The sequence below is a fragment of the Myxocyprinus asiaticus genome, chromosome 30, assembly GCF_019703515.2.
Source record: "Myxocyprinus asiaticus isolate MX2 ecotype Aquarium Trade chromosome 30, UBuf_Myxa_2, whole genome shotgun sequence".
Lineage (NCBI taxonomy): Eukaryota > Metazoa > Chordata > Actinopteri > Cypriniformes > Catostomidae > Myxocyprinus > Myxocyprinus asiaticus.
This window is the reverse complement of record NC_059373.1, coordinates 27,365,379-27,384,089: the sequence shown is the minus strand read 5'-3', so window position 1 is coordinate 27,384,089 and position 18,711 is coordinate 27,365,379. Positions and strand designations below refer to the sequence as shown.

Sequence of the window (18,711 nt, the reverse complement as noted above, 5' to 3'; positions counted from 1 at the left end):
GTCTAACTGAATTCGTACCAGTCTGATTTTTGTGAAGTTGGACTAACAGACCAAGATAATGTGACTGTAGCTCAACTTCATCCAGCATGTACTGTATGCACGTTATTTGGACCTTGCTCCGAAAAAGGTGATAGAGGTGACATGAACTGTGACCAGGCCAATAATAGCCTGCAATTGGACTACATACCCCTAGAAGTCACCCTTGTGAATAAGTGTGGTGAAGTAGCCAAAAGAGGGGGTGATGTAGTATATGGGGGCTGTCCGCTGTTAGAGATCTCTGTGCGCATGCGTTAGCTGGTGTGTGTGTGTGTGTGTGTGTGTTGGAGTGGAGAGAAGCAGGAACAAGGGGAGAGCTCAAAAGATATATGTTTAAAAGTCATAACTAAATGTTGATATCAACTGATGGTTTCGTACTGGTTGCTGTTGTTTGAGTGTGTTCGTTGGGCAGTCGAAAAATCTTATGTTTCTCCATGTGCAAGAGCTGGGTGAGATTGAAGAAGCCACCGTGACAGAGATTGAGCGTGAGTGTTCATTTAATGTGTTTGTTAAGAGTTATTTGTGCTATTTGTTGTAATTTCTGAGGGGGAAGTAAACGATTTTTCTTTCTCCTTTGATAAATGATGTTAGAGGGGAGAAGCGAGACACGTGAGTGTGCACGTGAGATATTAGCCACGTGATGAGTGTTCCAGTGCGGTGCAAGCGGTTCACAGAGTGAGTGTCATTTATTCTGTTCTCTATGATAAATGCTTTTATTCACTTAAGGGAAGATCTGATGAGTTGTGAAGTGTTTATAATGTTAATGTTCATCTGAGCTCATTAATAATTTGTCTTAAAAGAAGGAAATGTAATGTGGGAAAGTTTTAAATGTACTAATTCATTCTGATTCATGAGTATGAGTGGCTTATGTGTATGTATCTTTATATATTTTTCTATGTTTTATTCTTCTAGAAAACAGTAAAAGCCACTACCGTTGTTTATTAGGGGTTCAATTACTTCCATAAATGGTTTTGTGTTTTTTGTTTCACTTTGGGATTTCTGTAACACTTTTTGGGAAGTTGTAAAGGGACACTGATGTGAATCTATACCCTACTGAGTCTTCTAAAAGTTGGAATAACCATAAGGGAAAAAGATACGTAGTTTGACTATTATTCTTTATTTTTATTTGTTTTATTTTTTATTTCATTGTAATTTCGCTATACAAGTGTTGAGGATATTGTAATCCTATTATAACTTTGTTTTTGTTTTTTTGTTCTTTTACTGCTGTTGTGAGCTGTGGTGTATAGAAGCCTACACACGAACGGAAACCACAGATATTAATGTTGCGTCTTTCTCGAGCGCGGTCGGAAATAAAGAATCCCTATTAGATGTCTTGCTCTGTCTGTGTCTCTTTAATAGTAAGCACGTTCGCATGGTCACATCTTTTTGGTGTCAGAAGTGGGTTGTTCCTTTCTGTGGGTTTCCCTTTGTGGGAAGGTTTCCTTTTTTTTCCTTTCTCATGTCAAATACATTGTTAGCCTAAGTGGGGTGTAGATAATGGTTGTGGTGAAGGCCGGTCATATGCCACAGAGTCAGCAGAGAGCTGTGTACCGAATCAGGAAGGACAGCGGGGAGACAAAGAGCCAGTGCATCAGGACCTGCTAGAATGAGAAGGCTGTATCAGACTGTGTTTGTGTGTGAACGTTGCAGAGACTGGAACTCTTGATAACTGAGGCATGGAGACAGGGGCACCTGAGGAGGTTGTCACCTGGGAGGAGTACGACCAAGGGACTGGTGCCGCCTCTGAGGCAGGCGATGACGAGAGAGGTAACCTTTTCATACAGCTCCAGTCTCAAATTCAGGAGCTGGGGAGGATGTCTACACTTGCTAGTCTGAGCACTGTTAATACCAGGTCTTATATCTATATTTGCAGAGAAAGACAAATTGTACCTTACTGTGGTGACTCTGGTAAAGACTGTCAGACTGTTGATAAATTTATCAAGGAACTTGAACGAATAATCCTGTAAGGGGATTGAGTGCAGAGGATCAAGTAGACTTGGGGGGGGGTGCACTGCCTCGGGACCTGTTTGCTTACTTGAGGGCCGCTTTCCAAGAGAAGCGGACAACCTCTCAGCTGTTACACACCTTCTATGCATGGAAACAGTTAAAAGGGGAGGACCTCCGGGAGTATTCGCATGCCTTGTCAATGATGTTAAACGCCGCACTCCAGCAGTCGTCTGACGCAGTTCCCGACATGCAGCTAGTGCTGAGGTATCAGTTCATTGAGGGGGTAGGGGACTCCGTACTCTGGCGAGAATTGCACAAATAGTGCGGGACCGGCCTCGTGCAACGCTATTTGAGGTCAGGGAAGAGGCACTGATGTGATGTGCGGAGGAGAGACCCCGTGGGGCGAGCGTCGACAGAAGTCATAACTTGATGGGCCTGGGTGTAGAGGGAGGTGTGGGAACTGTGAGCATAGCAGCATCCTCATCGGGTGACCTGAGCGCTGCCTTGCAAGAGGTAGTTAAGGTGGTTGCACAACAAGGGAAAGCAATCGGAGAGCTGACTGAAGCGGTCCGTAGCCTCACGACACAGAGAGCCAGTTCGGGCCCTGAAAGGCCCCAAAAGTCTAAGCTTAGGCCCAGATATACCCGAGACAGTCAGCCCATTCGCTTGAGGTGTGAGGGTGTGGGACACATAGCCCGCCAGTGCACCGTGCAGCGCAATCAGGAAGGCCAGGTGTCGGCCCCTGCAGAAACACTAGTGCCGGGAAACGCGGTCCCTCCATTGCACAGAGCCGAGCAATGAGAGAGGGTTCCCATGGCTCAAGCAACAGTCCTCTGACTAAAGAGCAGTTCTTGGAACACGCCGTGGGCAAGTGCCCCGAGGTCAAAATCAGTATAGGGGGGATAGCTGTCAAGTGTCTTTTAGACACGGGCAGCAATGCGAGTACGCTGGAGGAGAGCTTCTTCAGAGGGCACCTACATGGGGAAGATAGGGATATGCACAGCACCACTAAATGGTTAAGGATTACAGCCGCTAACAAACTGCCTCTCCCGTATTTGGGGTACGTTGAGTTGGATATCCAGGTAATGGGGGTGACGATACTGGGCTGCGGATTCTTGATAGTCCGAGACCGGAGTGATGGCGAGGCCGATCATTCACCTCCAGGCATTATCGGCATGAACATTGCCCAGCGCTGTAAGCAGCTGATTTTGGCCGAGTTTGATAATGCTCTGGCGGGAATGTTAGACTCAGATTGGCGAGCTGCCTTTAGTAAGGTACACGAGGTAGCGCTGATTGGGCTGACCTCTACAGTTCGAGTAGCTGGAAAATGCAAAACACGTGTGCCTGCAGCCTCCGTTGCCACAGTTCAGGTTCAAATACATAAGGAGCTACCCGTGGCTAAGGGTGTGGTGATACTCGAACCGGGGGCGACACTGCTGCTGGGGGGATTGGCCCTAGTCCCCACTGTGGTATCATTTGGTAAATGTGTGTTCCCAGTACAGGTGCTGAATCTAGTGCCTGAAGATGTCTGGCTGCCTCCTAAAGTAAGGCTGGGGGTACTGACCCCAGGTCGCCAGGTCGAGGGTGGTTCCTGTGATATAGCATTTCAGCGGATTTCTGGGGATCATGAGGAAGTCACTGTTAGTGTAAAGTCAATGACAGAGACCCAAGGTGACTTACAGTGTCCATCGGACAAGGTGCAGATAGGTGGAACTCCAGCGCAACAGGCGGAGTTACGAGCATTGCTGAGACGGTACGCAGATGTGTTTGCGGTGTGTGACGAGGATCTCGGGTACACTGATCGGGTGAAGCATGAGATCCCCGTGACAGACGACATCCCCGTTGCCCAAGCATACAGACGGATACCTCCAAACCAATTCGAGGAAGTGAGGGAGCATATTTCAGGGCTACATAAGAAGGGCGTCATTAAGGAGAGCTCAAGTTCGTACATGTCCCCGGTGGTGTTAGTTTGGAAGTCCGACAGGAGTCTGCGGCTGTGTGTAGACTACCGGAAGCTGAACTCAAAGACAGCATGACGTGTTTCTCCTGCTGTGGATAGATGAGAGCCTAGATGCGCTGTGTAAGGCCCAGGTGTTCTCATCTATCGACCTTGCAAGTGGCTATCATCAGGTAGCCGTCCACAAGAAGGAACGACATAAGACTGCCTTCGTCACACTGTTCGGGCTGTATGAGTATTTACGGATGCCGTTCGGCCTTTGTAACGTGCCGGCGACATTCCAGAGACTCATGCAGGCCGTAATGAGTGATTTGGTGTTCCCGTTGCATACAGCGCCCCAGCCCATTTTGGGGGCATCTGTCATAACCACAACATGCCTGGAGACCTGCTCTAGGGGAACGCCTGCCCATAGAAAGGTTTCGTTGTCCCTGGGTCACCCGTCTCAGGGACGCTTCGAAGCCTTTCGCGGGTACTTGGCGGTGGCCATGAGATGGGTGGCGTCTGCTTCCTGCGGTGGGCTCCACACTAGGGCCGGGCCGCAGGGGCGGGCTGTGGCGGAGCCGGTGCAGTCACCACAGGGGGATGCCCTTGGCGACGAGCAGACGGGGTGCGGGATCTTGAGCCGTGCTGGGGCAGGATGTGCTGGATAGCCTCCATCTGCTGCTTCACCACTGAGAACTGCTGGGCGAAGTCCTCGACAGTGTCGCCGAACAGGCCAACATGGGAAATGGGGGCGCCAAGGAACCGTGCCTTGTCGGCCTCTCCCATCTCGACCAGGTTGAGCAAAGGTGGCGCTCCTGGACCACCAAGGTGGACATCGCCTGCCCGAGAGACCGCGCCGTGACCTTCCTCACCTGGAGAGCGAGGTTGGTCGCTGAGTGCAGCTCCTGCATCAATCCCGGGGCAGAACTACCCTTGTGCAGTTCCTTTAGCGCCCTGGCTTGGTGGACTTGCAGGAGAGCTATGGCGTGCAGGGCGGAGGCAGCTTGTCCAGCGGCACCGTAGGCTTTGGCCGTCAGGGACGATGTAAACCTACAGGCCTTGGGTGGGAGCTTTGGGCGCCCATGCCAGGTGGCGGCGCTCTGCAGGCATAGGTGCACCGCAAGCACCTTATCCACCGGGGGGATCGCCGAATAGCCCTTGGCCGCCCCACAATCGAGGGTAGTGAGGGCGGGGGAGCTGAAAGATCGGGACCGGGCAGTAAAAGGTGCCTCCCACGACCTTGTCAGCTCCTCGTGCACTTCTGGGAAGAAAGGAACTGGGCTGGGGTATGGCTGTAAGCAGCATTGTGAGCCCAGGAACCAATCATCGAGCCACGAGGGTTCAGGGGAGAGCGGAGGGTTCCACTCTAGCCCAACGCTTGCGGCTGCCCGGGAAAGCATGTCCGTCATCTCCGCGTCAGTCTGTGACTGGGCGACCGCACCCGAGGGGAGGAGCCCAGCTGAGGCTTCCACGTCCGACTGGATGAGCCCGCTCTCCGATGCTGCGCTCGAGAGCTCATCACCTTCGCGGGCTCCGAATAAGAGGTCGAACTCGCCGTGAGACGAGCCGGCGGACTCATCCAGAAGCCCGATCGGGGCAGACGAGCGTGCTGGGGAATGGGAGGTCTGTGGGGGGATACCCAGCAGAGGTGGTCCCATTGGGGTCCCCAAATCGCCCCCAGTGCTAGCCACGCTGGCCTCATACCCGTGGGTAGAAGGACCGGGGCGGGGAGCCGCTGAGGTGGCTTGCTTTCTTACAAAGGCAAGCCGCGACCGCATTGTTGCCATGGACATGTTCTCGCAATGAGTACATGACCCATCCACGAACGCTGTCCCCGTGTGGGCAGCGCCCAGACAGGAAAGACAGCGATTGTGACTGTCAGAAAGCGAGAGATAACGAGCGCAACCAGGAATAAAGGCATCTTTAAAAAGACGCGTCTTTAAAAAGACGTTCCGAGTGTGCCGCTCTTTTAGAGAAATATACTCTTTTTTTAGAATATACTCTTTTATTTCTGCCGAAGCGTCCAGGGGCGTTCTCTGCAGTGCACCAGTGCAGAGGGGGGAGAAACTGCTGAAATGCACCGTCAGATCCAGCAGAGGTGAATGAACAGCCATGGGAATTCAGCCCAGTGAGCATCAACCGTTCGGCTCCGAAGTGAAAATCTGAATGAGTGGTTGCATACCAGCTCCTTTTATACCCATTTGTTCGGGGGAGTGGTATGCAAATACCACTCACCAATTTTCATTGGCCTTTTATCAAAGGCCAGAGGTGTTTCGGGCTCCCAAGAGTGACCCCTAGTTTCACTACATCGACACAACGTTGAGTGAGTGACAGAGAGGCAACTATTTTTCTTTAAAATAATGAATTTAAAGCACATGTTGCTTGAATTCAATAAATACTAATTTTGAAATATCAGTAACAATATAAACGTTATTGTTAATTTTACTATATCAAAATCAGCAAAGATTTCACATAAAGATAAGTGCATCAAAATATGAAGTTAGCTATTTTGGAAATTATTCAGGGAGGAGATTGGCTCATTTTGCCCAAAACGGAAACAGTCCTTGAGGGCAATCTCATTAAAGTCGACCCTGCAGGCCAGAGCGCAGAAGTCCTCTACATATTCCTCCAGGAGACGATTCCCCTGACGTAAACGAAGAAGCTGAACTGCTGATTCAAGACTGAACTAATAAACAAGATAATAAGACAATGACCATGAACCAGTGACATAACAGAACTAATAACAAGACTACAACCAATGGGAACAGGACACATGAACATGAGGGAAACAGGATAATCACAAGACATGGCAGGGAAACAGGAAATAACATGACATGGAAACACTTTAAAAAAAAAGACTAACACAAAACATGAACAAAAACCCATCTAGACGTGACACTGACAGGAGCTATACACACAGTAAATAGGTAAACAGTAAACAGTCTGGGTCTTATGGATTTAACAGTTTGAACTTGAATTTTAAATGAATTTATATTTTAATTGTACCTAAATCGATTATGTTATAGGCTAAATTTAATTGACACAGATAATGGCAATTAACATGTCAAAGATGTTTGAGGTATAATGTCCAAGATTTAGGCCAGACATTTTCTGAGAGAAAAAAAAAAAACAAACAAAAAAAAAAAAACAATAACCAACAAGTGTTTTACACCTTCACTGCTAGAATTGTGTGAAATGAAACGGTCACTTAACTTTTACTGGAAGAAGAAAAAAGACCTTCTGGTTGTGTAAACGAAAGATAACACTTTATTAAGCTTTATAAACAGAAACATTTTAGCAAAGTTTCATCGTGTCCCAGTGTTTATGATCGATGATCTCACTGTGCACAGAAGGTACAGTATGTGGGCTTTGTTCACAAATATGGCAGAGAGAGAGAGCGGTCATACAGTAATGAAACAGGTGAATAGCTGTAAGGTCAGGGAGTGCAGAGAAGCAGTTGCTTTAGTAACCTCCGTGAAGTTTGCACCCCATATAATTAAATCATTACCAAATCTATACCATTCCTTTGTGCCGCAAAAATGAATGTTTGTGCTGGTTTGGTGTTTGAGATTTTGTATTTAACATGATAGCTTTTTGGGAGCCGTGAAATCGCGCAGGCTCAACCCCATGTCAATCACTCTCACCTGTTTCCATTGTTTGTGCTTGCTTCTGGTTTGTGCCGTGTTTTTTTGGCAAAGATTAATCATAACGTTTCCCTTTCTTTGTATTGAACAATATACTGTACCTTCTGTGCACTATAAGATCATCGATCATAAGCACTGGGACACGATGAAACTTTGCTAATACACAACTAATAAAGTGTTATCTTTTGTTTACACGAACAAGTTTTTCCAGTAAAATGTATGTTAAGTCACACAACTCTAGCAGTAAAGGGGTAAAACACTTGTTGGTTATTCTTTTTTTTCTCTTAGGAAATGTCTGTCCTAAATCTTGGACATTTTACCTCAAACATCTTTGACATGTTAATTGCCGTTATCTGTGTCAATTAAATTTTGCCTATAACATAATCGATTACTGTGTAAATAGGAAGATCACCTGCTCAGCTCACAACAACATAAAGAAGTGACTCCCATTTATCAGCCAGTTTGTGTACATTACGGACCAGAACCCTGTCCCCAATGTCCAGGGTGGATTCAACGACATGCTTGTCAAACCGAGCTTTATTCCTCTCTCCTACTTTAGCAGCATTTCTCGTTGCAAAATCATAAGTTCCTTGAAGCTGAGATTTCAAGTTACACACATATTGTGAATGCGTCTTGAGCTGCTCTCTGTTCAGAGGAACATCAAAAAACAGATCTATAGGCAACCGCGGCTGCCTCCCAAACATGAATTAATATGGGGTAAACCCAGTAGAATCATGTTTGGTGCAGCTGTACGTGTGTACAAGAGGCTTTACAAAATCATCCTAATGAGCTTTATCACGCTCCTTCAATGTACCCAGCATACTCAGAAGTGTGCGATTGAATCGCTCAACGGGATATCCCCTGGGGTGGTAGGGTGTTGTCCTGATCTTACGGATCCCCATCAACTCATAAAGCTCTTTGAAAGTTTTTGATTCGAAATCAGCACCCTGATCGCTGTGCAACTTCTCAGGAATCCCATAATGGACTATAAAATTCTCCCACAGGGCTTTAGCTACCGTACGCAATTTCTGGTTGGGAGTAGGAACAGCCACTGCATACTTTGTACAAAAAAAAACAAAATCGGTGATCACCAACACATCCTTGATGTTGCTTGAGTCTGGTTCAATAGACAAAAAGTCCATGCAGACCAGCTCAAGAGGTCGGGTAGCCCTGATATTAACTAAGGGAGCTGCCTTCTCAGGTAAAGATTTGTGACACATGCATCTAGGGCATGTTTTAACCTTACTCTCTACATCTGCAACCATTTTAAGCCAGTAGAATCTTGATCTGGCTAGATCAAGTGTATGCTCTATGCCTAAATGTCCCATCTCGTCATGTAGGCATGTTAAAACCATGCTACGCAAAGACTCGGGAAGAACCAACTGATATTGAGTATGCTCACTTTCTTGCTTTTTCCGATAGAGAATTCCATTCTGCAACTCAAACTTTCTCAATTCTCTCATTAGCAAGGGGAGCGTAGAAAGTTCTCTCCTTACAGAAGAGGAATTGTCTCTCCTGATTCCAGCTGCAGAATGACTTCTTGAATTACAGGATCGGATCTCTGCTTTTCTTTTTAGATCATCCTCACCAAAAGTTGGAATTACAGGGAAACCATCAAAAACTTCATTTTGATTGTGACTGCATGGGACTGCATCATGGGACATGCATGGCTAGAGATTCAACCAGAGCAAAAAGAGAGTCACCACCGACATCTGGTGAACAATGTATTTATCACATATGGCCTGGAAAACATCACTAGGAACAGTATAAGCATCATCATCAAGCAGATGATTCAAGGTGAATTGACAAATTCACTCTTGCTCCTTTTGAGATGTGACATCATCTCTCAGACCACCATGAGGATGTCTGGACAGACTGTCAGCATCCAGATTCTGCTTCCCAGCTCTGTACTGCAATTTGAAAGAGAATGTTGAAAGAGCTGAAAGCCATCTGTAACTAGTTGAATCCAACTTGGCCGAGGTCAATATGTATGTCAACGGAATACTGTCAGTAACAACAATGAACTGATTACCATACAGGTAATCGCTGAAATTCACTGTGACAGCCAAATTAAGAGCTAAGAACTCCAGCTTGTGTGCTGGATAATGAGCTTCACTCCGAGAAAGACCTCGACTGGCATAGGCAATTACCTTCGTTTGCCCATCCTGCTCCTCATACAAGGCTGCTCCCAGCCCCACCGTGCTTGCATCAGTATGCAAAACATACGGAAGTTTCGGATCAGCAAAGCCAAGGATCGGAGCGGTGGTAAGCGCCACAATGACAGCTTTAAACGCCTGCTGACAACTCACAGACCAGCGACTCCCAAAAGGCTCTTTGGGATTGTAGTAGTCTTTCCTCTCCTTGAATTTACAACCTTTGCGGAGTGGTGGGTATTCGGATGTCAAATTATTCAAAGGCAATTGTGGCATAATCTCGGATAAACCAACGATAGTACCCCGAGAACCCTAAGAATGAGCGTATCTCTTTCAGATTCTTGGGAATCGGCCACCTTTTCAGCTCCTCGATTTTGTCAGGGTCTGTCTCTACACCATTGGTCGTTACAATGTGTCCAAGATACTTCACAGAGGTTTGGAAAAATTTGAATTTTTCAGGAAAGAGTTTCAACCCATACTCCTTTAGCCGATGCAACACACTCATCAACCTATGCTCATGTTCCTCCAATGTGTCTGAAAACACTATCAGAACATCGAGAAAAACAATGACCTCCTTTAGATGGATGTCACTCATGCACCTCTCCATTAACCTCTGGAAAGTACTAGGAGCATTTGTGACTCCCTGCGGCATCCTGTTAAACTCCCAAAAGCCTAGAGGGCAGACAAAAGTGCTTGTGTGCTTGTCTAACTCCACCACCTCGATCTGGTAATACCCAGACTTCAGATCAAGCATCGAAAACCAGTGAGAACCAGTGAGAGCAGAAAAATTTCCTCCAAGTTCGGTAGAGCATACGCATCTTTTATCGTTTGCAGGTTAAGCTTACGCTAGTCGATGCAGAGCCGAACATCACCATTCTTTTCTGAACAACAACAATGGGTGAGGAAAAAGAAGACTCTGACTCCTGGATGACACCAGCATCCAGTAGCTCTTGCAGATGCTTACGAACAGCATCAAAATCTTGCGGGTGTATAGGGCGAGCCCTATACTTGAATGGAGTTTCATCATGTAACTTTATATGATGGGTCACCTTGTTAGTCCTGCCGAAATCCAGATCATGCAAGGCAAAAACCTCTGGCATGGAACGTAATTTTTGGGAAATTCTGTCTTTCCATTCGGCAGGTATTGGTGAGTCACCAAAATCAATCGTGAATGTTTTGGCAGATTCAGACTGATTGCTACAATCAGTAGCGGTTTCTTTGGTAATTACACTCTGTAATGAATGTAATTCTGCAACGACACGCTTTACAGGGATTACAATGTCATGTTCTGTCTCATTTTTTACGATTACTGGGATTTTCTGTGATGCCTTAGAAGGAAGTGTGACTAGACAAGATGTACACAAGAGACCACCTGGCAAGAATGACTCGGAAGGAGGCTCCATCAAAACCCATTTGTCTGTGAACTGCTCTTATGTGCTGACTGAGCCTTCAAGAACAAGACTCTTTCTGGCAGAAACCACTTCAGGCTTTGCATCAGACAGCTGCACTGATCCAATACTGCTATTGGCTTTCTGCTTGAACCTGTGCCCAAGAACATTCATAATGGCTTGGAACCCATAAGGTAAGGCTTGATGAGATTTTGTAATCTCTGGATCAGAGCGGCTCTCATAAGCTAAATCAAGAGTGTTTGTGCCTGAGTACCAAAGGCTGAGTACTACTCTTACTATCTGGAGTGACCAAGGCAAGGGTGGAAAGTTTAATTTCAATTCCAAGGAAAGCCTTGTGGAACACTACATCTACTTCGATGTACCCGAGATACGGAACAAGCTGACCATTTTCTGTTTCTACCTCAAGAAGGTTTTCAAGAGGTTTGATTTTCAAATGTGACATATTCTGCTCATAGTATATCTGAGAAACAGTGGTCACTTATGAACCTGTATCTAGAAGACAACTGCATGTACTGCCTGCAATAAGAACTTCAGCAGTACATTTTGCACCAACCAAACCCTTTGGCAGTGTTAATGTGCCAATGACAGCTTCTAATCTTGTACTTTTTGGGATCTCTGGTACTTTTTTCAGCCCCCGTTTGTCCCGCAACCGGCGCTGATTCTAGTTTAAATGAGAAGAATGGGATGACTCAACTTGAGTTCTCCTGGCTAACTGCTTTTCCTTTAGAAGCTTTCTTTTGGAGGCTACCAAAGCAGTGTTTGCAACATTATCACATGTAGAAGCAATATGGCCATCCTCACCACATCGAAAGCAGTACCAGGGCTTAGGTTTACTCTTTAGAGTTGAAGAAAAACTGTGGGAAACGTCACCCAAGTTTGTTTGCACAGACTGTGATTTGCTCACTTTTACAGCAGGTTTTGTGTTTGCTAACAGCAAACTATTTGACACTGTAACTTTGCTACTTGGTTGTGCAAGTCATGAACCATACTTTCGTGAGACCCTTTGGTTTGCTCTTTGGCCTTCTTCAGTTTTTCCACCTGACTTGAAGCTCTGCAACTTGCTTCTTCAAGTCAGAAACGGTAGCTTGAGTCGACACTTCATCATGTGAGGAAGCACACAAAGAGTAAAAAGTTGTTCACGGCTTAGATGTGCCAAGATGCTTTCTCATACGAAACACTTTTGTACTCTGCTTGTCTTCTGCCGTATGCTGCAGAAGTAAGAACTCAGAGAAAGGAAGGGGATGATTTTTCCTTTGTTCAAGCTGAAACTCGGAAATGAGGGTATTGTCCCAGCATCCCCAACAAAACGGCCTCAGCAAGTGTCGATCAACCTCAATGGAGGAAACACCACCTCTTTTAATGGCCATCATCAAAGCCACTTGCAGCCGCTGCAAGAACTGGGACGGTTTTTCTCCAGTATCCTGCAGTGTATTCAAGAATTTGGCAAACAGCTCATCGCCATCCTCTACAGTGCCAAAAGCTGAATCTTAAAGATCAAGATAAGCTCTGGGTGTAGCGTGTGAACCCAGTGTTCTGACAATATCTGCAGCTGGAGGCAAAAGGCTGTCAAGTATTTTTCTGGGTCGGGTTAAATCAGAAATGGAAGGACCTTGTAGCATGAGTTCAACACTATTGTGCCACATATCATAGTCTACCTTGTTCCCCGGGCGAGGGGACCTTCCAGAAAAGAACCTTAGCTTGAGGAGGGCATGTGTGCGCGAAGCAGCATCCTTGCTTTTCACGATTAGCTCAACCATAACACGCTGTACTCCTGAGGGATTCATATTAGGCACAGAGATTCTAGTTAATGGAATACAGGCAGTTTCGCTCAAGACACCAACTGATGCTTCTTGGTTCCCCAAGTTTTTGAATTTGATATTCAAATCATACCACTTAAATTTCTTTTCAGTTCACAAATAAAAACTTAAATTTACAATACAGAGCTATTAACAACAGAACAGTCAGAAAATACTGAAAAACAACTCACATATTAGTAAATCAGTCTTTAGGTTGAATAAATCAGTCTCTGGTGTGGCAAATAAGTCTGTAGTTTAAATAACTTATTTAAACTTTAGTTTAAGTCTCTAAATGAACAAATCAGTCTTCAGTTTGCAGAAAACAATTTTCCACGTCCTAGTGAAGCTTTGGAAGGCATTATTTCAGTCTTACCATAGTGAAGAAACAAAGCAACGGATGAAAAACGATTGTTGATGAAACAAATTCAGCTTCAACTCACTCCATCATCCTGGCAGATTTCCTCCCTCTGTCCAGAGGAAAGTTAATGTAATGAATGCAGCGGAAAATCAGCAAAACTCAAGGTTCGGTTGGTGGCTCGCCATCACGATTCCATGTAGTCTCCATGCGGTGATATGCAGTTTGTTGCGTCACCGTCTTCACAGTCAGAAAACTCAACAAAAACAACTCAAAATTTCTGTATCAACAAATAACCCTTAAAATAAACGTAATCACTCTCTTTCTAGACTTATTGCCTAGCTTAGATCACAATTTCCCTTGTTTTATATCACTATTCTCTCTGCCGATCTTTCCGTGCTACCGTCTCTTCTTCTCACCCGACTTGCTCTGCTCCGTCATCACTCTTGATTGGTCAAAAGTAAAACTCTTCCTGCATTTCTCTTAAAGGGAACATACACTTAAACTACATACATTCCTTTCATACTGCAACACAATAAGAACATATACATTTTTAAACAGCACATGAAGTTTTAATTTCTCAAACTTTGAATGTAATTATTTTACTTTAGTTTCTTTTAGCAATCCCTCTAGATTACTATTTATTATTAGCTTTTAGTAATCACTCTGGTTACACTTACTGTCTTGGGGGGTTTGAATAATTTCGATTGCAACTGTATATTAACTTTCATTTGAAAGAGACACTTTCATAATACACATAAGTAATACACAACATTAAACACTACAATTTGTTCCACAAAAGTGTGATTGCTTGCCTTCTCTGAATCCTCAGCTGGCTGTCATTCTGACAATCCGCCTTTTCTCGATCATACACAGGCAATAATTTTAATAAATTAACAATAATGAATGTGATATAACTGATTTTTTTAATGAATGTGATATAACTGAAAGGGGATGTATGTTTTCTTCAGAATAAGTTCTGGAAAGTCCATCGGCTTTCTCCAGCAACACGAGCCGTTGCCCTTGCTCACCTTCGTCATGTGTTTCAGTTCGGGGCGCAGATCGGAAGGCTGGTTCTGTTCACACATCACGATTACCAGCTCCGATCCTGGACACAAATCACTGTGCATGCTCAGGTAGGGCCGCGTTCAGCATTTCACAGCAACAGTGTACAAGCCACCATTAACTTCTGTTGTTTTGCATCCGTTTCTTATGTGCATATCCAATAATATCATGTAAACTGCTCATACCGTCGTCCAATGACTGGCCGTCTTACATCCTCTTCGAGTGCACATGGGAGAGTGGGTGTGTCTTATAACTGAATCGATAGTTCATTGGCTCTCACAAGTCAACAGTCCAATGGCATTTTTTTAAACTCGATTCTCAATTGGTTAAAGAAAAGGAAATGAAAAAGCAAAATGACAAAAGAAAAGCCATTGGCAAATGGATGAGGAAAAGCAATTGGCAAATGACTTAAGAAAAGCAATTGCCAAATACCTTTTTAAAATTCAATTTAAAAGGTGCTTTTAAAGTGCATTAAATGGTGCATTTAAAAGACTCATTAATGTACTAATTCATTGCTACATTTAATGACATTTTAAAGATGAAATAAATATGATTTATTAATGCACAATTTTATTGTTAAATATAATGACATTTTTAAACATTAATTAAATAAACACATTTCAATGTGTCTTTTTATTTGTCCATTTATAAGTTGATTGATTTATTCAAGTTCTTATTTTCAAATTAATCGATTGATAATTTATTCCTTAATTCTTTTTTAATTGGCACTCCTGGGCTTCAGCTGGCATGGATTGAGAAATGGTAAAAGAAAAGGAAAATTCAAACAATAAAGAAAAGCAATTGTCAAATGGATGAAGAAAAGCAACTGGCAAATGGATGAAGAAAAGCAATTGCCAAATGCTTTTTAAAACGCCATTTAAAAGGTGCATTTAAAAATGACTTATTAAAGTGCTGTTTTATTGCTAAATATAAGTACATTTTAAAACATGAATTAAATAAACACATTTAAATGTGTCTATTTATTTGGCAATTTTTAAATGGGTTTATTTATTCACATTTATATGTGTCTATTTGTTCATCCATTTATAAGTTGGTTTATTTATTCAAATTTTTATTTTCAAATTAATAGATTGATAATTTATTTCTTCATTCTTTTGTAAATGGCACTTCTGGACTTCCATATTTTCTGTCCACCACTAATATAAATATCTTATTAGGAATACATCTCTAAAACCTATTGAATTCAGTGTTTTAAAGCTCACTAATCAACATTCGTTCTCTCTAAATAAAGCATCTAGACACAGTACTCACAGACTTGCAGCCAAACAGAATATCTTGCGTTTTATTTGATCGACTCAAGACCCAGGTATACTTCACTTTGCACATTCCGTCTTGTGCACAGTTGTGTTCGCACAGCTTTGAAAGTATACCTCACGTGGATGAGCGCGAATGGACACGTTCGACACCTGCGCAGTACAATTGCTTTGTTATATGCTACCAGACATTAGAGGGCAGCACAGAGTCATGTCATTTCCAGGACATCCGCTCTGAAGGATAAAGAAGAAGAAAAACTGAGGATCCGCCATTAGAGGAAGCAAGAATAACAACAACAAAACGATGGAGAAGGATATGTTCTTTGACTACTGCTTGACAGTACAGTCCAACTGTGCGTATTGCCACCAAGTGGACTCTTCCATCTCAACACACAGTCCACGCGGACAGAAAAATCTGGCTGCACGCGGACACTGCGTGCGGACATCCGCGGACACTCCTGATGATGAAAGTCACGTCACGTGGACTGTCGCAGAATGCGGACAGACGAAGTATACTTTGGGCTTTAGTTACTTGCTGCTCTTGTTTTTGCGTACAGAGCATTAAATTGAGGTTTGCGGCTCTTGAGCGCAGCTGTGCGAGTAGCGTGCCACACAGAAGGATCATTATCCTGCGTTCATGGTCATGCGCCAAAGGGCTTGTCAGAATCATTTTACATGCGTCGAGAAAATATTGAAATTACAGGACATTTTGCTTCCCGTAATGGAATTTTATTTTTCCAGGACAGATGGCCAAAAACCGGGACGCTCCCAGAAAATACAGGATGGGTGGCAACCCTAGTGACAGCTCATATTATTTCATATGCATGTTCATAACATTTAAGGAAATTACATTTGTATTATTTAAATGTATTTGTCACCCCACATTTTTCAAAGGCTTAAATGTGATTAAAATAGTTGTAAATGGAATATAAAATAAAACATACACTTTCACATGTATCTTTGTGTGTGTGTATGAATGAATAGTGTTATCCTATTCAGAAGTATTAAACTCAGAAGTATTCACATAAACAATGGTGAGTGCGATGCGGAAGTTGCATTTTTGCTCTAAAATTACATTTTATCTCCACTGATGGTTAGGTTTAGGGTTGGGGTTAGGGTGTGAGGTTAAAATATGCATTCCTGTTCACTGTTTACATAATTTACAACTGCAAATAAACTTGCTTTTGGTGCCACTCTGTGGACAGTTTACCCAGAAACTGGAGCTCACACATGCCCATAAGTTCAACAACACTGTGTGATTCGAGTTTCGGTAAGCTCATTCTCATTTCAGCAGCAGAACTTTCAATCTACTGTCTTCGAATTCTTCGAACAGTCTTCTGAACGATTTAATATGTGCGAGTTGCCCAAGGGAACTTAGTAACAAAATAAAAAACATGAAATCATTGCAATATTATTATTTTTTAATTGTTTTATGTAATTGTGAATATATTGTGAATAATTGATATATCACTCAGCCCTAGAACAAGCACCCTCTTGAAGAAACAAAGAAAATATAGCTCGATTAACAATGACAATCCCTTCAAAGAGGTTTCTAGTGAAGTGAGTAACATGTACTCCTCTGCACATCACTCAGTGTTCTTTCCTTGTGAGTGAATGCTCTGTGGCAGGGGTTAGATGGCTGTGCCCATGGTCATAGGCCCCTAAATCACTCTGATCAGGCCTTTTCTTCTCAAGCATTCTGCTGTCTCCCTTTCATACTAAGGCACAGCACCGATCTGTTCTGATTGTATGTGACAGTTCCACATAACTCATGACGTGCACTTTAGAGCTGTGGGCTTTTACAGTTACACACAGCTTAGTGAGGGTACAGACGCTGTCATGGGTCAGCTGGTTAGTGTGTAATTTTAAGTGTGTCTTCCTAAGTATGTGTGTGTGAAAGTGAAAGAGAGAGAGAGAGAGAGAGAGAGAGAGAGAGAGAGAGAGAGAGAGAGAGAGAGAGAGAAAGATATAAAGAGAGAAGCTCTGTCATAAAACCTAGTAAGTTTTCTAACTACACAGCATTTTTGCAAAATTAGGTCGATTAGTTCAAATTCTAGTGCAGTATCGCATATATCCTTCATGGATAAGGTATTCTCAGAATGTACTTTGACAAGCTCAGTGAAAAAAAAAAAAACTTGGATAACAGAGATGAGAGAAATGTCTATTAGGCTTTAAATATCAGAGCAACTATTTGACCAAGGTGCAAATAACACCTGCCACACAGCATGGCTATTTGCACTCAAATAGTCTGGTAGAAACACTGAAATTTAAGACAAATTGCGTCCCAATGCGTTGCTTTAATGGCATGGTGTTTAAAGACGCTGTGGATGTGTTTTTCTCATATGGACGACCCAGGTTGTATTCCCTCTTTCTTTGCCCAAATTTGTCCTGTCCTGTTTCCTGTCTTCACTCTTAATAGTTCCTTTAAAGGGATAGTTCACCCCAAAATGAGAATTTTCTCATCATATACTCACCCTCATGCCATCCCAGATGTGAGTGAGTTTCTTCTGCAGAACACAAACGAAGACTTTTAGAAAAATATATCAGCTCTTTTAGTCCATACAATGCAAGTGAATGGTGATCAGACCTTTGTAGCTCCAAAAAAATCACATAAAGGAAACATAAAAGTAATCCATATGACTCCAGTGTTTAAATCCATATCTTCAGAAGCAATATAATAGTTGTGGGTGAGAAAAATAACAATATTTAAGTCCCTTTTTTTAAAGACACTGAAGTCTTATGGATTACTTCTATGTTTCCTTTATGTGATTTTGGAGCTACAAAGTTCTGATCACATTCACTTGCATTGTATGGACCTACAGAGCTGAGATATTCTTCTAAAAATGTTTGTTTGTGTTCTGCTGAAGAAAGAAAGTCATTAATATCTGGGATGGCATGATGGTGAGTAAATGATGAGAGAATTTTCAGTTTTGGGTAAACTATCCCTTTAATACTACTTATAATAATTAATAAAAACTTAAAATAACTTCATAAATTCACAGTATACCCACCTCTTCAGACACTACTACACCACTGAGTAAAACCATGGTTCATTTTTGTAAAGGAAGGTTAGGGTTAGGTGTGGGACTGGGT

The 18,711-nt window shown here is 43.3% G+C and overlaps 1 long non-coding RNA gene across 1 annotated transcript in view; it reads left to right on the top strand.

The window, feature by feature from the left end:
• The first annotated feature begins 325 nt into the window (after window positions 1-325).
• LOC127420657 (uncharacterized) overlaps window positions 326-18,711 on the top strand; it is a 56,160-nt gene continuing 37,774 nt past the window's right edge. Inside the window, exons 1-2 of the long non-coding RNA XR_007893843.1 lie at window positions 326-521; window positions 628-711. This is a non-coding gene — a long non-coding RNA (uncharacterized LOC127420657). The remainder of the gene's footprint in view (window positions 522-627; window positions 712-18,711) is intronic.